The sequence below is a fragment of the Athene cunicularia genome (assembly GCF_003259725.1).
Source record: "Athene cunicularia isolate RWA chromosome Z unlocalized genomic scaffold, athCun1 chrZ_part4, whole genome shotgun sequence".
In the NCBI taxonomy this organism is placed as follows: domain Eukaryota; kingdom Metazoa; phylum Chordata; class Aves; order Strigiformes; family Strigidae; genus Athene; species Athene cunicularia.
In genome coordinates, this window is record NW_020799145.1 from 627,049 (window position 1) to 653,758 (window position 26,710).

Below are 26,710 nucleotides of genomic sequence, written 5' to 3' on the forward strand. Positions count from 1 at the left end.
AAACCCACCAGAACAACCAACAAAACCCAAACCAAACAAACTATTCCCTGGGGAGTGGGGCAGGTGGGGCAGTGCGGAAGCACTGGGATTTGAAATGGCCACACTGAGCCTGTGGCTATGACATCAGACCTCTTAAGCTGATGACTGAACACTAATAGTGAGAGTATTTTGTTTCTTAATGGACCTCTGGGTTCTTCAATGCACTTTCAGTTTGAATAATTAGACATTAGTCCTCCCCTCAACTCTTTCCCTTTTTTCTCCTCTTCAGAGTTGAGGTAGGCCTAGACAAATCATCTTTGCAAAACAGTGGCAGAATCAAGGTTACTATTCTGCCTTCCAGCCCTTGATAGGAAATGTTCAAAGGACAGCTAGATCGTGCAAGCACTCATCTCACCTCATCCCATCTCATCTTTTTGTAGATGTCAGGAAGCACTTGCAGCTATGGTGATTCTGCTAGACTCAAAACCAAGGTCCTGTCTACAAGGCATCTTGCAGAACAGTTAGTCACAAATGAATTCCTGCCTAGAAGTAGTTTGTTTTCTACCTGCTTAATATCTCCCTAGCTAATATATTTGCTAGTTTTTGTGACAATTTTCTAGGTGCTGTTAATAAAGTCACCACACATTTTGCTCCACAGCTGCACTTTGAATAAGGCAATGTCTGTTTACTGTTTGCATTTCTATTTGTAAAGTTGTTTAATGAACATTTTGGAAATACTTGTGTTTTATAACTTGCTGTGAACAAGAGTCTTTGTTCCAGTTATGGCTATTGTGCAGGATTTATAATAAAAAATAACAGAAGCACTATGGAATACAAGATAATGTTCTTCTGTAAATGGATAATTTGACTTTGTATACTTCTCATGCACCATCTATCACAGATGCTGGGAACAGAAAAACATCGTAAGTTACACCAAATAAGGGCTGATGCAACCTGCCTTCAGACAATAGAACTTTTTCCACTGACTTCAGTGGGATTTGGAAAAATGCACTAGAGATATAGCATACTTTAAAGTAACTGTCTAGAAAATATGTTTTACAAGATGAAAATACAGGATTTTTCACACTGCCAAAAATATTTTAACCTGCAAATTATCCAATAGCAATCCCAAAGAAATAACAGTGACAGATTTTCAATGAATTAATGCATTCACCATGTACCACAATGTGGATTTTCTCATGGCTCCAAGAATAAACTAATTGTGAGTTGGTTCTTGGTCTAATATTGTGAACTCAGACATAAATTACTCATCCTGCTCCATATAGTTTTATATGGAAATTAGCCTCTGGCTCAGATTCCACCTAATGTAAATTGGCATAGCAACAGTGAATTCACAATTACCCTGTGTTTAGCATGCACTTAGCAATAGGCCTAAGAAATTCTACTCAAGAAGGTCTTCAGTAACTTAACAGCTCCTGCGGACTAAGTTTTGCAACATACACATGCAGCAGCAGTCCCAGCATAAACTCTCTGGCTTGTCTACCAAATGAATTTAGAGCTGAAAAACAGTATTTCAGTACAATGTTTAAAACCAATTTAAATCAAAGACATTGGTCTAATTTTACTAATGTAGATCCAAGCACCTGCAGGTATGTATGTCCTCTTTTATCACCTCATTCAAGCTTTTCTTAACAAAATCAGACTAAGGAGACTAAACAGAAGACCAAGGCAAAGTTTAAAAAACACACTTCAAAGTGCTATTTTAAAAATCTTTGTTAAATGATTATGCTAAAACATAAGCAAGTGCTTAAATCTTTGAAGGATAGGATGCAGCCAAATCTGTAAGTCCACTGTATGAGTCACCTGAGAAAGAAGTTCAAAGTAGATCCAACCTTGTAGCAGCATAGCCATTGTCATAATAAAGTTTTTCTAAAAATTTCAGAAGACAATCTCTTGCTTTCATATCTATTCATCCCATGTATTAGCATTTAATTGTGTCTTGTGCTAATGTTTAAAATGTATTTTCAAGAAATATATTTGGGAAGGTGCTAACTATTTTCAATCATTACTTTTTAACTCTCACATATGCTTATTTCTCTAAGTGTACATGCAAATCACCACTGATTGCCACGCTTCTTTGCTCCACAAAGAAATAGTACCTTCTAGTTTATGTTCTCTTCTGCTGTTGAAGGTAAGTCCTATCATACCAAATACTTATCCAACTTAAGGACAAGTGGAAGATGAAAAGTTATTTCACTTCCCTCTCTAACCTCCTAGCATGTCTGATTTTATTCATACCTGTCCTCTCCTGTTCATGCCTGTGATCTCCTGTTGTACGTACACAGCTTATCAACTGACACAAAGATAAATCTATAATAAATACTCTACAAGAGCAGAGAAAGAGGTTTGCTAAATATAAACAAACTGCCTGGTCAGACTTCTACCCTCATCCCTAAGGGTAAATACTGTTGTCTTCTGACATATCTCAGCTTCTTGCAGCGCCATCTCAAGTACTTACTAGCAACTAGTAATTAGTCTAGTCCTCAGATGCCTTGAGTGTCAATAGAGAAAAAAGGCAACAATTCCTACACAGAACTATTTTAAAATCAACTCACACAGCTGAAGTGCTGCAATGGATGACTATAAACTCTACAAAAGGGATATGCAAGGAAGGAGAGGCAGTGAGGTAGCCCTGTACGTTAGGGAGTGTTTCAGTTGTTTAGAGCTTCATAATGGTGATAGGGTTGAGTGTTTATGGGTAAGAATCAGGGGGAAGGCCAACCAGGCAGACATTATGGTGGAAGTTTGTTATAAAACACCCAGCCAGGATGAAGAGGCAGATGAAATATTATATAGGCAGCTTGTAGAAGTCTCACAATCACTAGCCCTTGTCTTGTGGGGGACTTCAACTTCCCAGATGTCTGCTGGAAATACAACACAACAGAGAGGAAACAGTCTAGGAGGTTCCTGGAGTGTGTGAAATATAAACTCCTGACACAGCTGGTGAGTGAGTCAGCTAGGGAAGGCAACCCACTGAATGTGTTGTTTGCAAACAGAGGAGGACTTGTGGGTGATATGATGCTTGGAGGATGCCTTGGGCGTAGTAATCATGAAATGATGGAGTTTTCGATTCTTGAAGAAGGTGACCCGCTTAGTGGATGAGGAAAAGGCTGTGGATGTTGTCTACCTAGACTTTGGTTAACACCTTTAACACCATTCCCCACAGCATTCTCCTGGAGAAACTGGCTGCTCATGGCTTGGACATGTGTACTCTTCCAGTGGGTAAAAAAACTGCTAAGTGGCTGGGCCCAAAGAGTTGTGGTAAATCAAGTTAAATTCAGTTGGCAGTTGGTCACAAGTGGTGTTCCCCAGGGCTTAGTGTTCGGGCCAGTTCTGTTTAACACCTTTATCAATGATCTGGATAAGATCAAATGCACCCTCAGTAAGTTTGCAGATGACAAATTGGGCAGGAGTGCTGACCTGCTTGAGGGTTGAAAGGCTCTACAGAGGGACCTGGACAGGCTGGATCAATGGGCCAAGACCAGTTGTGTGAGGTTCTGCACCTGCATCACAATGACCCCACACAACGCTACAGGCTTGGGGAGGAGTGGCTGGAAAGCTGTCCAGTGGAAAAGGACCTGGGGGTTTTGGTTGACAGCCAGCTGGACATGAGCCAGCAGTGTGCCTAGGTGGCCAAGAAAGCCAACAGCATCCTGGCTTGTGTCAGAAATAGTGCAGCTGGCAGGACTATGGAAGTGATTGTCCCCCTGTACTCAGCACTAGTGAGGCTGCACCTCTAATACTGTCTTCAGTTTTGGGCCCCTTGCTACAAGAAAGACACTGAGGTGCTGGAGTGTGTCTAAAGAGGAGCAACAAAGCTAGTGAAGGGCCTTGAGCACAAGTCCTGTTAGAAGCGGCTGAGAAAACGGGTTGTTTAGCCTGGAGAAAAGGAGGCTGAGGGGGACTTTATCGCTCTCTACAGCTACCTGAAAGGAGGTTGTAGTGAGGTGGGAATCGGTCTCTTCTTTCATGTAGCAAGCGATAGGACAAGAGAGGAAATGACCTGAAGTTGCACAAAGGGAGGTCTAGATTGGATATTAGAAAAAATTTCTTCACCACAAAGGTTGTCAAGCATTGGAACAGGCTGCCCAGGGAAGTAGTTAAGTGGTTGAATCACCATCCCTGAAGGTATTGAAAAGATGTGTAGATGTGATTCTGGAGGACATGGTATAGTGGTGGATTTGGCAGTGCTATGTTAACATTTTGACTCGATGTTCTTAAAGGTCTTTTCCAACCTTAAAAATTCTATGATTCTACAACAATCTGTGAAGGAGACAACAGGCTTTCCAGCTGGAGTATGAATTTTCCATGCAGTCAGACCTTGCATGGGCAGATATCAACACAAGATCAAGGACAACCACTCTAATGCCATGGTTCCTTCGGAGTCTGAAGGGAAGGACCTTACTGTTAGTAAGGCACAACAAGGCCTCCAAAGCCTTGAGCTTCTAATCATGGATCTTTCACTACCTCTGTAAAGGACGTTTAAGTTACAAGGGAATAACATTTTAGTACATCAGAGTGCAAGTACTTAGAATATGAAAAGAAATCTCATGTTCCATCCTGTTTGAGGACATGTAAAAATAAAGCCCACCAAAATTCGAGACTGTGCAAACATCTTTGAATTGGAAGATCTGAAATATATTATGAAGTACATGTTTCTCTTTTCATTAATGAAAAAAAAAAAAAAAAAGTTTTTTATCATCTATTCGAACTAGCACTGGCATTTGGTTCTTAGGGACTCAGGTCTCACACTGCCTCCTTGAAGAGCACCAAATCCACATTGATCTCTTCTGCTGAAGATACAGAATTAAGTACTGGCTGTCTAATTTCACTAGTTCAGCACAGTGACAATACAGTAGAAAATTAATAAAGTTACCAATGACAGTACTAGGGCTATAAACTTCAGATAGGTCACTTGGCAGAAATGGAGAAAACATTAAAATTCTATCCTTTAAAGTCCAGGGACTTGATGTGTGGAAAACAGATCCTGCATACCTCTGTGGTTTTGAACATTACATCTTAGGACTTAAAACTAAGGTTTATACTTCAGCACTTTCCTAGTCAAGGAAAGATTTAAGAATTCATTAAAGTGCTCTCTTGAAACAAGCCTTCAATTTCTTGTACTGTTATCTCATGTTCACTTATGTATCATATTACTACATGATTCTTCTAAAAAACCCTGGCTACCTTTTATAATAATATATCATCAAATAGCTTTAGTAAGGCTTGCACCTAGACCTGTCATGAGCTGCCACTTCTACTTTCTGTGTGGAGTAGGAAGAAGTGTAAAGCAATGTCTGGATCCATGGCAACCTGCGTGAAGTGGTCCAGCAAAGCAAGTTGACAGAATGAGATACAACCACAATATAAATTCTGACAAAAATTTTTTTTCTTGCATTTCCTTCTGGGATCTGGATATATTTCCACTCACAATTTATCTGGCAGTATAAGATCCTTATATACTATAAAGGATTCCCATCAGAGGAACGGTTCAGGAATATAAATACAAATAAAATATTTTCAGGGTTTTTTTTTCATAAACTACTGGTTTTGAGGAGTTTATAATTTGACTATTGTAATTTGCTCCCTTAAGAAAAAAGCATGGGAAGATAAAAGTCTCGTACTATTTTTAAATGAGTAATAAAAGTTCACCCAAACACCGGGCTTTAGTTACATTTCTAATGCCTGAATTGTATTTATGTCTTCTACAAATAAAGAAAAAAGGCATCTCTCATTTAAAATTATCTCCCTCAGCTTAAAATTTTCCTGTGAATCATCTAGTTCTGGCCTTTATAATAATCTGGTGGTCTATATAGTTCTTAAGCTGACAAATTTAGAGCCTAACTTGATGGGAAACCCACAAAGGAAGTGGAGTAACATAAGAAGCATATAAGAGAGTCCAGGGAAGTGCTGAGGTAACATAGAGAGCACTGCGGCCTGGGGGTCCTTTTCCATGGAAGAGGAACTGAGTTGGCTGCTGCCAGGAGAAAGATCTGACAGTCTGGCAGTACCAAGGATTTCCAAGAGGACAATCACTCACCATAGGCCCACGGGGTCCCAGACTCCTGCATCCAGAACAAGGGCACACCTGGATGCTCCACAGGGGGAATCAAATCCCCTATATACCTTCATTTCTGTTAGTGTGCAGTATGTTATGGTCCATATAACCTTGTGGGACATATAACCAATATGACATCAGCAGAGTTATCTATAGATATAACAGATTGTAGCAGAACTGACTAGCCATATTTGATAATACATGGACTATACTGAGTTCCTCTGCTATTAATGACAATCTTCTAAGCCTTTTTGCTACAGAAATTCAGCATGGAAATCTGATTAAATAGGGCACAAAGGGAAGGCTTGGCTTCCCGTCTCTTATGTGTCATTAAAGAGGAAAAGAAAACAAAATTAATACTAAAATCATTTTTCAAAGCATCTTGTGTTAACTTCAGCTTTTACATTGTTTATGCAAATTATACGTACACATATAAACCACTATTTATGCAGAGCAAGCATTCCTGTGAAAGATTGGTAGTAACATGTATGGTCTCCCACTCAGGGACTTATTCCCTATTTCTGCATTTTATTACTTTGTTAACAAATGCAGATTTCTTCATAATTAAACTGACCATTTGAAGTTCTGACCATGTCAAGATTTGCTGCAATTTATGCCCAGTTATCAGGTTAGTACAGTAGAAGGAAGCTGTTAGCAAAGAAATGGCATCACAGAAAACCCCCCCAACTATAAAGAAACAGTAGTGAATTATTTCTACCCTTAAATATTATTACACTGATGACTGATCTGAAGAACCACTCACCTAGCAAAATTTTAAAGGTTTAGGCTTTACAAGAATTCTCCTTTAGTACTGATTAGCCTGAAAATGATGTTTGAAGAGAACATGTAACATGGAGTATTTATCACACTGATTTTATTTTTTTTTTAGTGGGAACACAAAAGCAATTTCCAGGTCTGAATTTCAGTATAGGCCATTAATAATTGCCTCCAGAGAAAAATTCATATTACTTTGGAAATAGCAAGATTTCCTTTGGGTTGATACCAGAGAAAAAACAGGCTTTTTAAAGATCTAGATTCAACCTTTTTTTCTTTTTTTTAAAATAGCTTTTTCAAATAACAGTAAAATGAAGACAATACTTCTTATTCCTTCTATAAATGAAGACAAATGTTCAAGGCCAGGTTGAATGGGGCTTTGGACAACCTGATCCAGTGGAAGATGTCCCTGCCCATGCCCAGGAGGTGGAAAGGGATGATCTTCAAGGTTTCTTCCAACCCAAACTGTACTATGATTCTGTGATTCCGATATTAGTTACGTTGCAGCTTGATATAACCAAGAAAACATTTTCCCTTGTAAGGAGTAAAGCCTGCTCAGTGAATCTCTGAGTAATACCCAGGAAAAGAAAAGTTACCTCTAGTCTCCATTGTCACCTACTTCTCTTCTCAGTCAGCATTAACCCAATTCTCTTCTAGGGCTAGGGTGGATGGATGCAGGGTGGATGGATGTACGAAGTCTAGCACTTTGGGGTGGTCTTGTTTTAAAAGCTATCTCAAAACAAAGCTGGCACAAGAGAAAAATCCAAGCCTTTTCTATAACATCCAGAGTGATTCTGCAGTCTTACCTGGATAATGTTCAATCAGAAAATGCAGAAAAGTAGTAGGCAAACTTGACTCTCATTTTAATGTCTGCATCAATTTTGGTTTCTGTGATCTGTACTTATCACTGAGAGAGCAAGAAAGCAGCTAGTAGCTGTGAAAACTGAGGGTCTCTGGTCAACCCCATCTTAGCTGGTGGGCCATTTTCATTAAACGCTTGAGCCTGTCAGAAGACATGTGACCAGGTACCACAAGAAGTTTTAGCAGACCACAGCCCCTGCCCAACAGGGAGATGACTGGGAACATTTTGCTGGAAAGAGCATGCTAAAGGGCAGAAGAGGAAGCAAAAAATCCCTCTCTCTCTCGCCAGGGCTTCTGCTAGTAGCAGCCACAGAAAATAAAATCAAATTAAAAAAAAATCTTGATGGTGTTTTGACATGAAAATATAGCAAAACTGGACATAAGTAAATCTAAAGGAACTGAAAAACATTCTTTCAGCCCATCTCTAAGTGAATGACACAATGACAGTAAATTCCTGCCATTTTATTATTTTATAGCCACAGAGGACATCCAGAGATTTCATAGAAGGTTAGTGAAAGGCATCCAGTCTGTCTGTTTACCTCCATCATCCCCCTTGATATATTCCTCAGCCCCTATCATCCCTCCCTCGAGAGCTGCTGTCCTCTGCCTTAGAGGATGGTATCTGCAGCCTCGGAGAGGCTGTGCCAATGCTGGGCTATTCATCATCTGGCAGACAACGCTCTCACAGGCAATTCCATTAGTTGTATCCATCTCAATGACAAAGTATGTCTTTTATGTGTCTGGTTTCCAACCACATAGATATAAGTATTGTGCTGTGCCTCTTTTTTGGACAATGAAAATCACTAACCTAGTGCCAGTTGTGTTTATTACCCATTTTTTTTCAGTCAGATGGGTTGACAGTTTTACTTTTAAAAATGTCCTTTATCCTTTGGTGACAAGCACACTGCTTTGGCTGAACTAAGAGAACTAGTAACAAATATTCAGCTTCCACATAAGGGGAAAAAGCCCCCAACATTTGATCTTCGATATTTTAAAAGATTCATCTTTCAAAATTAGGTTGAGAATATTGGGAAAGGACCCTTGCAGGCTATTGGAACTCTGCACTAAATTTTATGTTATTATTGTTTAAATGAGAAAAGTAATCCAGTGAAAATTAAACAAGCAATTTTCATCTGAATGCCTTTGGGCATTATTAAGATTCACAGTACAAACTGTCATGTTGCTTCATAATAAACTGATCTGAACAAGGTAGTAAATAGCCACAGCCACGGCCTTTATAATGGAGGAAACATTTTGCATTACCAATGTTTCTGAATCAGGCTGGCTGGACTTATTTTTTCCATAAATACATACCCATAGGTTAAATGCTCCAGCATTTTCTTAGTGGCAGCATCCATTCTCCTACACTTTAGCAGCAGGCAAAGTAACCGTGATTAGACTAATCAGTGTCTTCAGCTACTGTTGCGCTTATTATCAACCCTCTAACATTGTATGTTCTGAATATATACCCTTAAGTGCAATAATTGCAGGCATTGGTTCATTAGCAAGTATGATCGACATGGCTTATCAAAAGCATTTTTCATGCATAACAAATAGAGCAAATTACTAAAACAATAGAAGTATCTAAGATCTACAGCGGGTTGATCTACATGATGTAATACTTCATTAACATAATTAGAGGCAGATTTATAATAACTTATTTTTTCACCTTCTTTTGTCTAAAGGACAAGTCCTGCAGAAAGCTTGTGTCCTGGCTGGCAAATGTCACGTGAAATTAGACTGCAATGAACAAAATTATATTTTAGACGTGATACACACCCTTTAGAAATCTTGCTGATTGCTCACAGGCTGTGTAATTACAGACACTCATGAATGGTACTTCATTAGAATGACAAAGTGTCAGCATTGGTGAGACATTTAACCCACCCAGTATTAAATTAACACAACTCAGGTACACTTTTAGGATCATCATCATTTGGAAAAAACAGTGAAGGGGAAAGCTTAAGGAACACAATACAAATATAGTTGCATTTTTTTCACCCAAAGATTAAACTATTTAATTTATTTTATCTTTTGGGGGAAGAAAAATCCTGTGAATTTTATTGTTTTGTCTCGACAAAGCAATGTAAACTTTGCCATTAGATTTCCTTCAGAAGCTTCCACTGTCTTGCATGATAGGTAGAGTTGCATTATTTTTTTTTCCATATGAACTGTGATACATTTTAAGGTTGGCACATTTAATTTGTAAGGGAGTTAGACTAAAAGGAGAACTCTTATTAGATATTAATCAACTGTCCTATACATTCTTTTTGAAGAAAAAAGTACTTACCTCTGGAGAACAGGAATATTAAGTAATGTTGAGGTTGATACTGCCTTCACTGGGATCAAGAGCAAAATTCTGATCAATTCCCAAGAGGAGTAATATTGAATAAAAGACTTTTCTTGCTACAAATTCAGTTTATACTTAAAGACTCCAAAAAAGAAAAGGGAAATTAATTTATGCTGAACTAGTCAAATCAGCTGTATATGCCAGTTCAAGCATACTTGGTGATTGTGATCCTTACTGCATTTTTTTGAGATGGCTACACTTTCACAAAGTTACATTACTCTGTAGTTCATAAGGCACTAACCTGAAAAACAAAAACTTAAAACTAGGAATATTTATAATATATAGTATTATAAATATATTAAATAAATATTAAATATACATTTGTATAAAATATTTATATGTATATTTAGATATATTTAATAAAGGAATATTCACAATGATGAGTAGCAAACTGAACCATGTGAATAAATCCAAATTGCACAAAACTTAGGAAGGAAATGTTTGTTTTCTGTATAAATTATATAATTTCTTCTTATTAGTTGACATCACAGGTCTTTCATCTTGACTTTTTTCTGTTAAAGTTTTGATTTATGGCTTCTGTTTCAGGTCCTTTGTGAATCCTCACAAATGAGTAGATTTTGCATATTGTTCCAACTTGCTCCCTAAAGGGAAAACTTCTTCCCTTGCCCAGAACTCTAAAATTAATTTTGGGGGAAAAAAAAAGATCAGAAAAAGAATTATCAACAATGACCTGATCGTGGAAGCTCTCCTCATGTGGCATTTACTGGACAGCCACTGTAACCCTGGCTACTCACATGAGTGTTTAGAAGACTGGATCACTTCACACTTGCCTTTCACATCAAACCTGGATAACCAGGATAAATTTTATGGAATCAAACTATCAAAAGTTCTTCCCAGCAGAGCAGTTATATATTGCTCTATAGCTACTTATTTCCGTTTGGGTTTGTTCATTTTTAGCCAGTGCCTTTACCCACTTCACATCTTCACTTACACTCTACTCTGCTACACTTCTGCTCTACAGAGCTGTTCCAGAACCCAACTCCCTCTATCAGAACGTATGTATCAGATGAGAATAGCGAGGCATAGGAACACAGCCAAAACTAGAGAGAATATGTAGCCTGTCAGTCTTAATCCTTTTTTATATTCTGCTTCACACCAGAGGGGATTTAATTGTTTCTTAAATGGCTCTAGGGCCTCTGAATGAGCAAACCTGTCTAACAGAGCAGACATTTATTTGGAAGAATCTTTGTAATAAATATGAATCTATCGTATCTGTAGATCATTCTGGAGACAGATCAATCTCTCCTTGCCTAATTAAACTGTGCTAATATGAAAATGCAGGCCAAGCCCATAAGGCACAACAGATCTGCTGGAGTGTGGAAGTGCCTGGAAGTCATAAGCTTTGGGAGGAGAGGCAGAGAAGCGCATGAACTCCACCTGCATGCTAATGAACTCCACCAGATCGTGATCCATACAGATGCAATTTAAATTCCCTTCTACAACTTCATCCTCAAAGTCTTCTAATTAACCCTTGGCCCCAAGATAAGCAGCCATGCAGAGGCTGAGATGGCACAGCAGAGGTAACAAGGTAAAATACTACTCCTTGCCACTTCCCCCAGGACTTGAAGGTTGTGTCAGTCACTAAGCCAAACTCGGAGGGGTAACCAAAATGTCATTTACTTCATCTCTCCATGGCATTTTAACTCTAAGCATTCCTGGATTTAGGACTGACAAGAATGTTTTAGTAATCATAAAGCACACACTTCCACAGACATGCAGTAGTGCTTAAAAGCATTTCACTCCTACTTGACATTTGTTAGAGATGGCAGACAATATTTCACCAGCTTGGCTTATGCTTTGCACAGACACTCAGCTACCTACAGAGGTTTTGGTCTAAAGTCAGCCGTTTATTGCCAACTTCAGCACCACCCAGACTCACAAGGAAACCACAGAAGAGAATTGCTGGGCTTTATTTCAAGTGGTGCCACAGCACCACAGCAGTGCTGCACTTCATTTTACACCCTGTTACAAGCTATAGACCAGCTCCCCACAACCATTTCCCTACAACTCTCTATAGATGTGATCTACAAATTACAATTCTTCAACAGCACTCCAATGCTGCCCTGACATATAATGAGGTGTACCTGGAGGGACACCTTCTGTTTTCAGTAAAATTACCCATAATTTACACTTGTTAAATGCAGAATTTTTCAAAGTGTGGTAATAATCACAATTTAAGATAAATGCTGGCTATGTTTTGGGGCATTTTTGGTTTCTTCAATTTTTGGGGGGTTGGGTTTTTTTAATAAGTGGTAACAGACAGTTGTTCCCAGTGAGCATCCAGAGCTCTGCTACTTTGCCTGCAATTAAATTAACTGAAAAGTATTTGAATGTCCATTTATCGGTATTTGCATATACCAAAATGTTTTCCCCACGCTGATGTATGCAGGGGTTCAGTTTCATAAAACGTCCTCACATTATTTTTTTTTTAATAGAGCTCAGAAATCTGAAGGAATTACACAAATTGGCGAATGGTTAATCTCAGCTTTTCATCTTCAGTGTTATTTTCAAATCAAGTTGAGTGATTCCTGTAGTGATTACTTTCTAACATCTGGCTGGTAGCTTATTTGAAGAGAGCTGGCAGCCTCATTTTGAATTCTAATGAAGACCATGCTGCATAAATCACTGACATTAGATTCCCTACTGGCACACTTGGCAGAGCAGTCCTCAGTGGGAAGCTGAAGCAAACTAAAAAGAATTAAATGTCATTACAGCCCTGCAACTGAATAATCCAGATCAAGGATTGTCCACAGCATCTCAGTGTGACAGCCACAGTCTCACTCTTGATGTACTTGAAGGGCAAAGTATGGACTAAACTTCAGGTCTCCTGATTTAGAATGTATCATGTGTTCTACAATCACTTAGAAAGCCATGATTTTTTTTTCCATCCCTAAGAAAAGCAAAAGGCCACACTGGGATTTAACTTGTATGGGCAAGTATTTTTAGACAGACAATACTGAAACAGTTTGTGAAACTACATACTACTATATTCCTAACAGACAGTCATAGCAGACATGGGAAGAAAACTGAGATATAGTAAGCTTGACAAGTGAGTCTACATGCTTTGGTCTCAGGACTTTTATTCTATGCTGTGCTCTAAATTCAGCATGGGAGTGGAGGCACTACTATGTCTTGCTGTGGTTATATTGCAGCTTCGAAACAGCAGAAGCTCAGTTTTTTTAAGAGGCATTCTGAAAATACAGAGAATACATGATCTGTAAGGCTGATTTCCTCAGCTATATCTACAGCATGTGTTAATTTATGCACAAATATAGATGTATGTATAATGGTCTTGCTTTACTCCCTACTGGCTCTGCAGACTTAATGTATTGTTAAGCATTTTCATAAATTATGACTATCTGTGGTCTTCAAACTGAGAGAGCTCTTGCCCTGCATGAGCTATTCTCTGCTTTTTTTTCTGTTGTCTATGAGAGATCTGAAGTTTGCTAAGCTCATTTCACATTGAGGCATTTGTCCTTCACAGTCAACAGAGCTGAATTATCTGAAATTTAAACTTCAAGCAAGATGTCAAAGCAAAATAGAAACATATGTCTCATATTGAGTACTATGACCTAAAACCACTACAGAAGTATTCATACCGACTTCAGACCATGCTCATTTACTGCATGGCAATGAGTATGGGCATTGAGAATGCCATCTACTGGCAAAAAAAGCATGAGGGAGGATAATTCTATGGCAGGCAATTTCCAAAAAAAGGGAAAGGGTAAGAAAACGTAATATGGTTCATTTTTGGGGGTTGTTTTTTTTTTTTAATTGCATTTTTAAATTAAGTAGTTGTAACTGCATGATGTGATGCTGAATTTTGTGTAGAAACCTTGGTGGGAAAGTTTTGAACCTGAAGTATATTATTACAACTTAACTTTGGACCAGAAAAGGATGTTTGTAAATACTAACATCTCAAAAGACATCAGAGGTAATAAGAAAATATCATCAATGAGAGCTGCAAGACAGATTGCTTGTGCTTTCCTATGTTTCCTCTTATTTCACAGGATTTCAAAAATTACTCTTGAGTTCTTTAAATATTTGGTGAGAATATTCAGTCTAAAGCTTTGACATTAAAATCTGAAAAAGCCTCAGACTCAGCAGTGAATCTGTTTGTTACTGTGCCGTCAGCTATAGTAACCATGATTCCAAGCTTTATGTAGCCAATTAGTGATTTGATCGTAAATAATCATCTTAGTGGAGAATATCTGTCCTGTTAACTCCACTTATAAAGCAGTAACTGTTGTCATAGTACTTACGGCAAGGCAGATCCATGTAAGCTACATCTCCGCTGGTTTGAAAACATATGCGCTTTTTTTTTTTTTTCTCCCCAGCAGTTACTGATGAGATTTTCATTGTGTCCAGTCCCTACCTAGCTAACAACCAGATCACCCAGACTATGTAATGACAAATAGTTGGTCTAATATCAACCCAATATTCTCTGAGAGTGTCCCATCTTTGCAAGTAAGTCATAGACATAGAACAGTACAGGAAGTAATACTTGGTGGGTGGGGTTCAGCAAGAATTTAAGAATAAATGTAATTTGATCATTGCCTAGATTAAGGTAAATCACTGACAAAGAGGCAGCAATCTGCTCAAAAGAAAGACCAACAAAAATTTGGAAGTGCTAGAAGTAGCCTCCAACATATTTAATATCAGAGGGAAGCCAGAAGCAGAAGAAGGAAAAACAACAAAACATCATTTGTGAGCAGAGACATCTCTGATCACAGCTTTTTCTAAACTCATCTCTTAAAGAAGTAAACATGTATTTGTTGTTAGCTGTGGTGTGGCTCCAAGAAGGCAGCAAGCCTGTAAGTGCCCAGTAATGACAAGATGCCATTCATATTTTACCACTAAATTACTACGACTTACTGTGACATACAGGAAGACTGTAGAAAGAACAGCACGGGGAAAAGAAGAAAGTGTCATCTAGGATGAACATAGGCTACTCCGTAGTCTTAAAAACATCTGCTAATATCAAAACTCAACATTTCACTCATTTTAGGAAAGCAGAAGGGAATAGGATACAGTGTTGAAAATAAGCTGAAGAAATAAAAAAATAAATCATGAAAACGGGAAAAATAGTTTTGGACATCAGTGTATAAAGCCTTTGATTTATGCTTTGTACATACAAAAACTGCCCTTGCAGAGACACCAAAGCTGTCTCTGAAACACGGCAGTAGAGCCCTGCCAACTCAGAGCTATGGCAAAGCTAAATACTGATGTGATAAAACCCTCCTGATAGTCTTCTGAGTGGCTCATCACTGAAGAGATCATTCTGCTCCCTAGGACTGAAGCCTGGGACTGCATCTGCATGGAGCTGCACTGTCCTGGGTAGAGGTACAAGTTCATCTGGAGTTGGTAGGGTAACTCTACATAGGGCTGCCTGGCACCACCACTCTTTCACTTCCAATAGCAAAAGAAAGTTCTTAGAGTGGCCCATTCTTTTAAAGTCATCCCTTATTTTTTGTGACTGCAAGTCAAGACAAGAAGGGAGTAAATGTTACCATGCCAAGACCAGAACACTTCCCAGGGCTGAGCATACCACACTAAATACTACCCACCTGGAAAGCAGCAGGTATTGTGTTAAAAACTCATTTGATTCTCAGAGCTCTCTAGGACGGCCTGAAAAGCGTGGGACAACACAGGTAATTTCATAGATGCCCAGCTGTTTCCAACATAAGCAGGCAAAAAGACACAAGTTAGGAATGGACTGGAAGTTAGAGGAGCATCAACTCTGCAAATATATAACATGCTTTGTGAAACAAAAAAAAAAAAAAAAAAAAAAAAAAAAAAAAAAAAGAGAGATATGTGTAAAATAAAGTAAATCTCTAAGTTTCTTCCAGATTCCCTGAAAGAAACTGATTCCTCGGCCTGGAATTTGCATTAGTTTAAACCAGTTTATTTACAGAGGGAGCACACAGGCCATGAAACAATCCAGAAGTCAAAACTATACCTTTTTAGGTAAGCATGGCTCTAACCCATAACTGTATTATACTGTTAAATGGACTGAATAGTAAGTCTCTACTGTTTATGGAAATCTGAATGCTTTGCATGTCCTCTTTCCTCTGTTTGCTGTCTATAAATGGTTGTGGAGGACCAGCACCCATTAACATAGACCACTAAATGGCTTTTCCCCACTCAACAACTTCTCCTAACAGATTAACCTGCCATTTAACACAAAATGAGAATGTGGCAAGGTCTCCTTCCACATGATAATCCCCTAACTTGACATACAATGACATTACCCCACCAAAGCTGGAAACAAATTGTAATTCCTGTTGTAATTACAGGCTTTTATAGGTGTAGCGGATTGTTAGGTGCAGAGTAACTATTCCCACTAGGAACCCTTCAGGAATACAATTGGTGCAGACAAACTACTTACACAGTTGAGAGAGTGCTATGATCAAAGGAGCACATCCTTACTTTTAAAGACTCACTTAGATAATACACGATATCCATTTGAATTTCTTTTTGATGACTTCCACGTTTTCCATGTGTTATGTTGAAAGATGGTAGTTTTTTTATTTGATCCAGCAATTCACATTGTGGGTCATAATATAAAATAAACGGAAGACCATTTCAAGCATTTTATGTATAGTGGATTGAAATGTAAAAAGAATGGCCTTCTGTAATACAATTACCAAAAAAAGTAGACAGAAATATTAAAATTTATTAGGTTGTTAGGAAATGTTAAATGTACAAAAGCTTAATTAGTATTGAAAAATATTTAAATCTTCCAAGTCTAATGAACTTTCAGAATCTGAGCTTTGCAGCTAGTAATAAGTTTGAAAAATTCAATAGTGCTAGATAAATGATTATGAGTAATGTCATTAAATTATTAGCTTGTGACAAGCATTAAATCCTGTCCAGAGATACTCCTGAAGGCATTGCCTTCTGTATCTATTTAAAGTACTCGTCTAAATTCTGTGCAGGTTCCAGAAGACTGATGTGAAGAAAGCATGCTGGATGGCCATAATACCCCTGCCAGGATGCATGCTGGATATTTCAAAGCCCCAAGATCAGAAGCAAGACCCCTCTGGTTGAGCTCTCTTCCTAGGGGTCTGGCAGGCTTCATCCCATACTTATCTCCCTTCAACAACAGCGCCAGCAAAAAAAACATGACTTGAACACAAAAAGATGAAAGCAATGCTTTTCTCTTCCCTGTTTGAATATTTTTGTAGTCTTGTCTGTCTTGACTGTCCCACGTGGCCAGGGCAGTTTTCATGATACCAATTTCCTCACACTTACAGTGATCCAAGAAACTTCAGTTATTTCCTGACAGTCTCTTGAAAGGACTTACCCAAGACTGCAGTCCTGCTCTTGTTAATGGATACAATATGAATGCTAAGAGTTTACTAGCTCTACCTAGGATGGATTTCACTCTCTTCACAGAAGCCAGTAAAGTGCTGTGTTTGGATTTGTGTCTAGAATAGTGTTGATAACACACCAACCTTTTTGCTGTTGCTGAGCAGTACTTACACAGCATCAAGGCCGCCTTCTGCCCCACTCTCCATGCCAATGAGTAAGCTGGGGGTGGACAAGAATTTGGGAAGAGACAAAGATGGGACAGCTAACACAAGCTGGCCAAAGTGATGTTCCATATCATATATCATGCTCAACAACAAAAGCTGGAGTAGAGAAAGAATGTGGTGGTTTTACTTTCCAAGGTTCAGAGACTGGCTGGGCATTAGTCTGCCTGTGTGAGGTGGTGAATGATTTCCTTTACTTTGCTTGTTCTTTTTTTACTCTTTCCTTCACTATTAAATCATCTTTATCTTGACCCATGAGTTTTCTTGCTTTTGCTTTCTAGTCTCTTGGGGGGCTGGTGGGAGGACATGATGACATGGACAACACAACTCAATCCACCATAAAGAGTTTTCAAGACCTAGAAAAGTTTATTTGTGACTCAGGATATGGCAGCTGAAGCTGAGATCGGCCTTTTCTCCAGAAGAGCTACAGAAATGCCATTAAACTGGGACAGCTTCCAAAGTCTGCCTTTGGCAGGGGGAGTTGACTTCCATGTGAAAGTCTCCATAGCTCATTAGAATCACTCAAGAGATTACACAGGCTAAGAATATGGCTTCTCATTGGAAGAGGTTGTTTGCTTGTTTTTTTGTTTGTGTGTGTGTTTTTGTTGGTTTGTTTTAGATAAAGCCCTAAGATTCCCAGAGTTCTGATAGGCAGAATCTCTCACATATGACTATGCAGGAGATGGGGACAAAGGGACACAGGACAGTGACTCATCTCACCACTATACACAAGCTCTCAAGTAGCAAAATACAGAAAGCTGTCAAAATTTAAAATCAAAATGTCAAAACAAACATCAAAATAATGCTGAAATTCACACAGATTTTTAATATCTTTTTTTAAAAAAACTTAATTTTGTCTTGTATCAGCAACGGGTTTTGAATCATAGACGGACTAATTGCAACCAGTAGAAAAGTCAGGAACCAGAAGAATCATGTCCTTAACATTTATGAGTCTATGCTACACACACAGACAGCAGTGCTCATCAGGAGCACTGGATTTTCTTCTTGGCTCTAAAAACGAATTGCCACCAGCAACTACATGACCTGAAAGTGACCATCACGTCCTTTTGGTGGGACCATCTGGGGGTTTGATGCAAAAGCATGGGTCTCTGTTACAGAACTACCCAGCTTTCTATTTGTGACTATTACTGACTAAAGTGTGTATTTTCCCTACCTAGTCATAGGGACTGTGAAGTACTATGGGATACTGCCCGCAGTCTACAGACAGGAGCACCTGGATCTGCGGCCAGCACTAATGCATCTCTTGTATTTGTCTCTACAAGGTAAATGACAGCTGGAGCTCCTCATGCTGTTGCATGGCTGATGGCAGCAGCCACAGTGGCAACTTTCATTCTACAGCTGGCAACAGGGATGAACATGTGCTGCCCACTCCACTCAGTCTAGAGACAAGGAGTGTCTAAACTCTTCTTCTCTGGGTCTGGTCCTACTACTTAATACAGTGGTAGGCAACTCGCTGCAATAAAGCACCACTTTTTATCTGGCAAGAAAGAAGTTAAAGTACTTATTTCTCCCTCGTGAAAATTTGGTCCTTGTTCTACCTTAAAAATACTAGATAGCATTTCCTCTAATCAAAACTCCAATTTGATTATTCCAATGGCCTCTGGATCAAGTCTTTTCTCATTATAAAGTCTAATTACAAACACTTAATATTTCTCTCACATGGTTGATAAACTGTACCAGAAAGTAACAGAAAATCCAGGCAGATAAGTCTTAACAAAATTAAGAAAAACAGAAAAACAGAAAAATGTTGCACATGGCAACCAGAAACTAGATGAAAAAAGTGGCAATGATGTTCTGGTTACACATTTATTATAAATCCATGATGGGAGAGATGAGAGATGGGTCATGTGTAAATGATACTGGGCAAGGGTCAAAAATAAAATTTTGTTTAAAAGTCTTCCATATCAGACAAAATGTTAGGAAAGAAAGACTGAGGAGTCTCATAAAGGGCAAATTAAAAATTATAATTCTGTACATTTTTGTTAAATAACCCTAACAAAATAACCCTTCTGAATATACCATTAGGCATACTGAATTATTATTCTAATAAAGAGGAATGGGGATTCAAATTTTAGAGCGGAGTTAAAATTTTATCACTGTTCACAACTAACAATCCCATGTCTCTGGTAGCTGCCTTACACAGGTCAAAAACCTGTTGCCATAAAATATGTGTTATTCTAAGACCACTGAACTCATTGTATGTATTTGCGATACAAGGCATTTAAAAAAAAACTTTCATTTTGCTGATTCACACTAAGCTTAGCATCAGAAGATACCGGTGTTTTGGCTGCAATGTAAATTAATGATAATTTTCTTTGAGATCATTCCTAAAAAAGTAGAAATGGAATTCAGTGTCAGAATGATTGTCATATAAGTGCAACAGTTTATTCAAAGATGAGAAAAAGATAAAATCACTTATTAGCCCATCTCTGGGATTTTGGTTAGTACTAAGAAAGGAAGTCTTTGACAATTCATGTATCCAAACATATAGCCTGTTACACGGTAATCCTCTCCTGAGCCACCAAAATCCCAGCATCCTACACAAAGAAAGCTTGCGAGTAGATGAGAGCGCTGCATGTGCTCCCCAGCCAGTTGCCCCAGTGAGGACACTGGGGGTCCCCACCGCTGCAGCATCACCCTGCAGAGACACCATTCACAGCCGCAGCAGCATGAGTCAGCTCAATTCCCTGTTCAAGTACTACTCTGCCTCCATTTTCTTTCTTTCAAGGCACAAATACTTTGAGAGAAAAACCAAGTCTGGTAGCCAACTAAAATTAACCTCTCAAACACAGAATGAGCTAAAATGACTCCACTTGATAGCTATTCCAGCTATTGCAGTCTCTAATAGCTGAAGAATCATATTTATAAGATGTCTCTAAATGTGCATATCAGGTTACTTGATATTGTAAGTGAAATTAATTCCTAGGCACTTAGTGATGGTGCTTTCATACCAGTTGAGAAGTCTGGTCTTGATTTCTTGGGTCTTTTTCTTTCATTTTAAGTGACAGGTTTTGTTCAAGTACCTGTGTCCTCTCAACAAATTTTGATGAACTGAAATTCAATAAGAGAGCATGAAAACCATGCCCTTCAGGATTCTATCAGCAATTCCACAAGCTCACATTGTGAGACACTATGTGTGATCTTAACTGGTTTTAGATCACTTTGACAAAGGCAATGGGACCATGCACCACTTGGGCAAAGTACGGAGCAGTGGGAGTTGATGGCCAAAATTCCTAGATCCAAAAATTCTTCACAGGATACTAACAGTCCTAAACAGTAACATTTGAAACAGTAACTGTTGGAATGAAATCTGTCAAGGCTTTTTGGGGTCATGACAGTTTCAAAGAACAATGACTTCCTTTAGGAAGCCTAAAGGAGGTAAATCCACTGATGATGATGATGCAGGTGGCTGCCCAGGGAACACTGGCCACAGGCAGGCTGGTGAAAATAGGCTTGGGCAGAGATAAGGAAGCCAGTGCAGTCACCAACTGCTGATTTAGGCAACAGGAGACCTCCCGGTACCACTCATATAGTAAACATGTCTTCCACAGACACAATTCTTCATAACAACAGGACAAAGCACAACATAGCCACAGTGCATTGATTGCTTCAGCGGTGTTTCTTAGAAGGTTATGGATGACTAGCTACTGAACAGCTATTTAAATAAAATGCATTTCATCTAGACAAGGGCTTGAATATGCACCGATGCAACAGTCAAGTGTCCTCAGGTGGAAGCTGAGGGACAAAACAGTAGGTGTGGAAGTCTTGCAGAAGGACCCTCAATGGCTTCACCCTTCCCCATCCGCACCCCAAAAACTCATTTATTTGGTCTTTTGTGAAGCTGCTTTAATGCAGCTGAAACCTTTTTTTTTTTTTTTTTTTTTTTTTTTAATTAAGAAGAGACTGGTTTGTATAGCTGCAATGTCAACAGATCTCTTTCCAAGACTCTCCACTTGCACTGCCTAACTACCAGATACACATTCTCTTTTCCAGCATGTACATGTTACAACTCATTGCTTGAATTTTTTTGTCCTTGTGATGTTAACATAAGATGGAAGTTATCAGTACATGACAGAGAAAACAGAAGGAAGTAGTGGAGCACCCATTTTAAGTCATGTTGCCTGTTGTCTTGGCAACCAGCTCTGTTAACTCATTTTTCACCAGCACCTGACAATATCTCCACAAGATCTGGTATTATTAAGGAGTCTGATAACTCATCTGCTCTACAAGGTATCAAAAAAAAATCTGCTGTAATTTCCATTCTGAATCCTATTTTTTAGGAATCATAAATCTTCCATAAATTGCCCAGCAGATGAATACAGGATGCACAAATGCCACTGTCACAATCCATTCCTTTGAAAAGAGAACAAAAAGAGCATTGGGATCCAGTTGCGCTCCCTGCAGTATCAACATGTAGACTGCTATTCACTACCCAAGGAGAAGGATTAGACCTTTAATTCTTCGAGTGAAGATACATCTATGCTTTAACAGACATATTCTCTCACATGTATCTCCTTCAGCATCGCAGGCATATGGCATGGGGACAGGGTTGGCCCCATTTCCTACAAGCTTTCTTCTGGAGAAAGAGTCCTACCCTTCACATTGCTGCTGTGCATATCCTCAAGCTGATTTGCAAAGCATACAAGCATGTACTGAGACAGCACTGCAATTACCATAATTAAACATCATAATCAAACAGGCTTCAGTCAGCAGTGAAACCTGACTACACAAGGAGCTGTACAGACACACTAGATGACTTTACTCTTCCTCAAGAGCAAACTGTCCCCACGTATGAGTCTCACAGAGTCCAGTCCCTAAGGACTAAAAAAAAGGCTGTTTAATTACCTCCCAGACTACCCTGTCACCTTGTATGACTACTTTCCTTGGACAAAATGTCTCCTAGTAACCCAAATTCTGAAGAATTTCTGAGTCAGGGACCATAAAGGAATATGCACTTAAAATAATCTCTTTAGTATGAACATTAACCATTTCACTGGTAAAACATTCAAAATCCAATATTTGAGTGTTGTAACACAAATCAAACATTCTGAAATTTTATGAACAGATTTTATGAACTAAGAAACAGTAAGAAGGATACAAAGAAGCTTCATCCAAGAACCACAGAAAGAAACTAAAATAAATTATCATCTGACCTGTGCAACAGGATTCTAGAGGGCTTCCCCACAAAACCTTAGACATGAAATTGGTCAAGTGCTAGCTTTACTCCTGTATGTTCCCTTTACCCAAGTTTCAGGCTCCCTTAACACTCTTTCAAAATAGAGTTTGGTTGTTTATTGTTTAAAGATTGAGCAGTGGTGAAAAACACATTCATTACTGCTTGTCATAGAGATGTTGATGAATTCCAGTCCCATGCAATTAAGCTGTAATTCAACACAATGACAGACTAAATAGGCAAGTCTACACAAACAAGAAAAAAAAAATCAACCCAAAATACAATTCCTAGAGAAAAATTCCTAGAGAATTCTATAATCTTTCTGTTGAAAAAAGGTGTGCATAATCTTATTTACCATATGAAAGCAGAGCATTTGCTTTATTTTAATTCATGCAACGGTATCAGGTTTTATCATCTAAACAAGACAGCAAAAAATATGAGACACATTGGAAAATTTTTCCTAAAGGAGAACCCCCAGATCTTTTTTCTCCCTAAAGTTTTAAAGTAAAACACATACATGCTAAAAATGGGATGCACAGCATCTTGCATTCCTTAAAGATAAATTGTGATAATTTCACTTATCAGAATTCCCTCTCTGTAAAACAAGGGTACTAGTGCCATCGAGAAGTTGAACTGGCTTCATGACACTTAAACTGAAATGAAAGACATGTATTCCAGGCCCGAGTTTACTTCTATGTAAATCAGGAAGTACATGCCTTGACTCAAAATCTTCACACTGAGTATTGTATTGGTTCTCTTGGTTTTCACACCAGGAAGAATCATAGAGGTTTCTGTTTTTTTCTTAACTATCGCAATGTTTTACTCTATATATGGGTAAATATGGCAAAATCTGCTATAACCTATGCTGTAAGAGGAAGAAATAGTTACATAAGACATTTTTGTATATTATTTGAAACCATCATATCAAAACTGTAATGCTAGCAAGACATCAGGATCTCTTTGTCAGTGATATCAACTGACTCTAGGAATGTGATGTAGTAACATGATACATTTCATAGCCCTTTTTTACCACACTTAAAGAGATGTTCCTGAAGCTAGAATTTATAACACTCATCAGAACTAGGTGCCAGTACTAGTCAATGTGTACATGGCCACCATGATTTCACCAATGAAAGCAACCTCTACTCCTTTGAGAAGGTTATGTATTTTTACATGAAAACCATGACTAATTTCACACATGCTCACTCAGCATTTGTGTTAAAGTAACAAGATGTTAGAAATCTTATCAAACGTTTGATTCCTATGCAGCCAGAACAAAATCAATTTTTACAGTCTTTGCAAAATGGGACTTTTTGTTTTGTTTTACTTCGTTGTATGCATCCTCTAAAGGAATAACAGTCTTGAAGAAAAGGCAGGAAAAGAGATTTAGTCTTATGAGTGCTGTAAATTTGTGATTTCTTCATACAAGCCAAAGAACATTCCTGTGAATCAAGGTAAACCCTCCACCCCTCAGCTTTCATACCAAGAAAGAGAAAAGTTCAAGCTCTTTGGGAAGAAACATGGGGCTTGAGCCACACTTGCACAACAACCATGACACCATTTCTGAGTCTATCAAAATGTAGAGCTAACTTTTCAGGTTAGTTTTGTATGTGCTCTACCTACCACAATAAGCTTCAGTCTCTGGGACTACTCAATTGGTGTTACATAAACAAACAGTCAAAAATTGAGTTTTACCTAACTTTAGTGTGGCCCTAAAACTAACATCTACTACCAAAGTAATCATGGTGATATAAATGTAACTAGAAGGCTGATTATTTCCAAGTTAAGCTGTGAGAAAGTTAAAACAAATTATAATTTTCAAACCAGATTTTAAAATAACGGAAATAAATGACTCATCGTAAACAATCATAAATGAATACAATTCCAAAGTGTATTTATTAATTCTGCTCTTAAAAAAAAACAAACAAAACCAACCTCTGTCAAACACCACCCAAAACTTACCTCGAACTTCAGGAGAGAATCGAGCTGAATGGCGAGACACAAAAAGTTTCAGTTCTTGATCCAAGTTGCATTCAATCAAGTTTGTGTCCCATGATCGGATTCCTAAAATTAAAAATACAAAACACATCTAGTTTGATACATGAACACTGGAAGTTGTCACTGAATATTTCTCAATTTGCATTCATGCTATTTGTGTATTTCTAAATTCCAAACCCAGCCTCTCCTCCTTTCAAGGCACACAGCTATTTTTTGGAAAGTGCTGAATGCTGGGAAGGAGCACTCTGGACAGGAATCAGTCAGTGGCCTTTCCAAAGGATGACCATCCTTTAAAGCCCCTGCTTTAGGACTGCTGGTCCCACATCCTAGTAGCCACATTATGAAAAGTTACTGATGTCCCTGAATTGACTTTAAAAATAGAAATACACTGATTTACTGTCCTGGTTTTGGCTGGAATAAAGCTAGTATTTCCCTCTTAGAAGCTAGAATAGTGATGTGTTTTAGATTCAGTTTGGGATTTGAATTAGAAAAATGTTGATAATATGCTGATGATTTTAGTTGTTGCTAAGAAATCAAGATTCCCATATCCTGCTAATGTACAGGTACACAAGAATCAGGGGGGGAGCACAGCCACAACAACGGACCCAAATTGGCCAATAGAATATTCCACATGATATAACCGCATGTTCAGTATATGGATGAGAGTTGACTGGGAAGATCCCTCTCGCTTCTGGAATTGCAGTTTCAGCATTTTGGCTTCTCTGGGATGGCTAGCAAGTGGTGAGCAATCATGTTGTGTATCCTTCATTTTTATTTTCTATTATTACCATTATTTGTATTTTCTATTATTACTATTATCTTTATTATTTTTATTTTATTTCAATTATTAAGTTTTTTTTTTTATCTCAACCTACAAGTCTCCTTACCCTTACGACTCCAATTGTCCTCCCTATTCCCTGGGGTGGGGGATCGTTAGGAAGCATCTGTGTGGTGTTTGACTGGCAGCAGGGTTTAAACCACATTTACCAAACTGAAAGAGTGAATCACTCAGAGGACACTTCAGTCACATTGCAGGACTGTTGTATTTGTCCATCTGAGAAAAGACAGCATCACCTAGCATGTTGCAAATTAATATGTAAATACAAAGTATTAAATTACTGACTTATTCAAAAGCTTTGAAGTATCCCATATTGTAAATTAAAATTGATCTTTTATTTATGAAGTATCAAAATTCTGCTTTTGAGTTCAAAAAATGCTATGCTTGGTCTTTTCTTTTAAAAACTAAATAGCAGATCTGTTGTCCCTAACATTTTTGCCCCCAGCTACTTAGAAAGTGAGACAATTGACAGATATATGAATAAAAAATATATTATTCAAAAAAATATTTTTATGGACTGAAATTTGACCAGGCAAAAAAAACCCAACATTGTAGCCAAAAGACAGATTTCCTTCCATCAGATTTTGATGACTAAATAAAAAACAGCCAACCAAAAAAAAACTCAATAAAATAAAACAAACCAAAAAACCTCCAAACAAACAAAAAAACCTCACAGGAGAACATGCTTAACATTTTTCTATAATTTTCTTGATTTGAAATTGTCCTGAAAAATCTTCTCCTTTTGAAAAACAATGAGCCGGCAGTTGCACTACAGGTAAGTTGCACTGATGCAATTTTTGTTACAGTGATTTTTTTTTTTTCCTAAAGGAACATTATTAGACTTACACAAATTAGCTGGCAAACACAGAAGGGACTGCAGGCAGGGAAGTGTCTGGTGGCCCCTCCCCACATGCTTGGCCGTGCCTTTGCATGAAATCGTTGAGTTAAATTACTCTGGGGCTTGGCAAGGAAGGAGATGCCTGAAGACATGCGTAGCCAACCCCGCACTGTAAGACTAACACTAAACACTCCTTGCTGGTAACTGTCAGAGTTTCAGGCTGTGAATGTTACTGTCAGTAAT

The 26,710-nt window shown here is 38.3% G+C and overlaps 1 protein-coding gene across 2 annotated transcripts in view; it reads right to left on the minus strand.

Annotated features, from left to right (window-relative positions):
- Window positions 1–24,855, minus strand: part of MAP1B (microtubule associated protein 1B) — a 66,949-nt gene extending 42,094 nt beyond the window's left edge. Inside the window, exon 1 of one of the 2 annotated variants that reach the window (XM_026866791.1) lies at window positions 24,756–24,855. The gene's annotated coding sequence lies outside the window, so the exon portion shown is untranslated. The remainder of the gene's footprint in view (window positions 1–24,755) is intronic. The other variant, XM_026866790.1, reaches the window with a different exon arrangement.
- Between the last annotated feature and the right edge of the window lie 1,855 nt (window positions 24,856–26,710).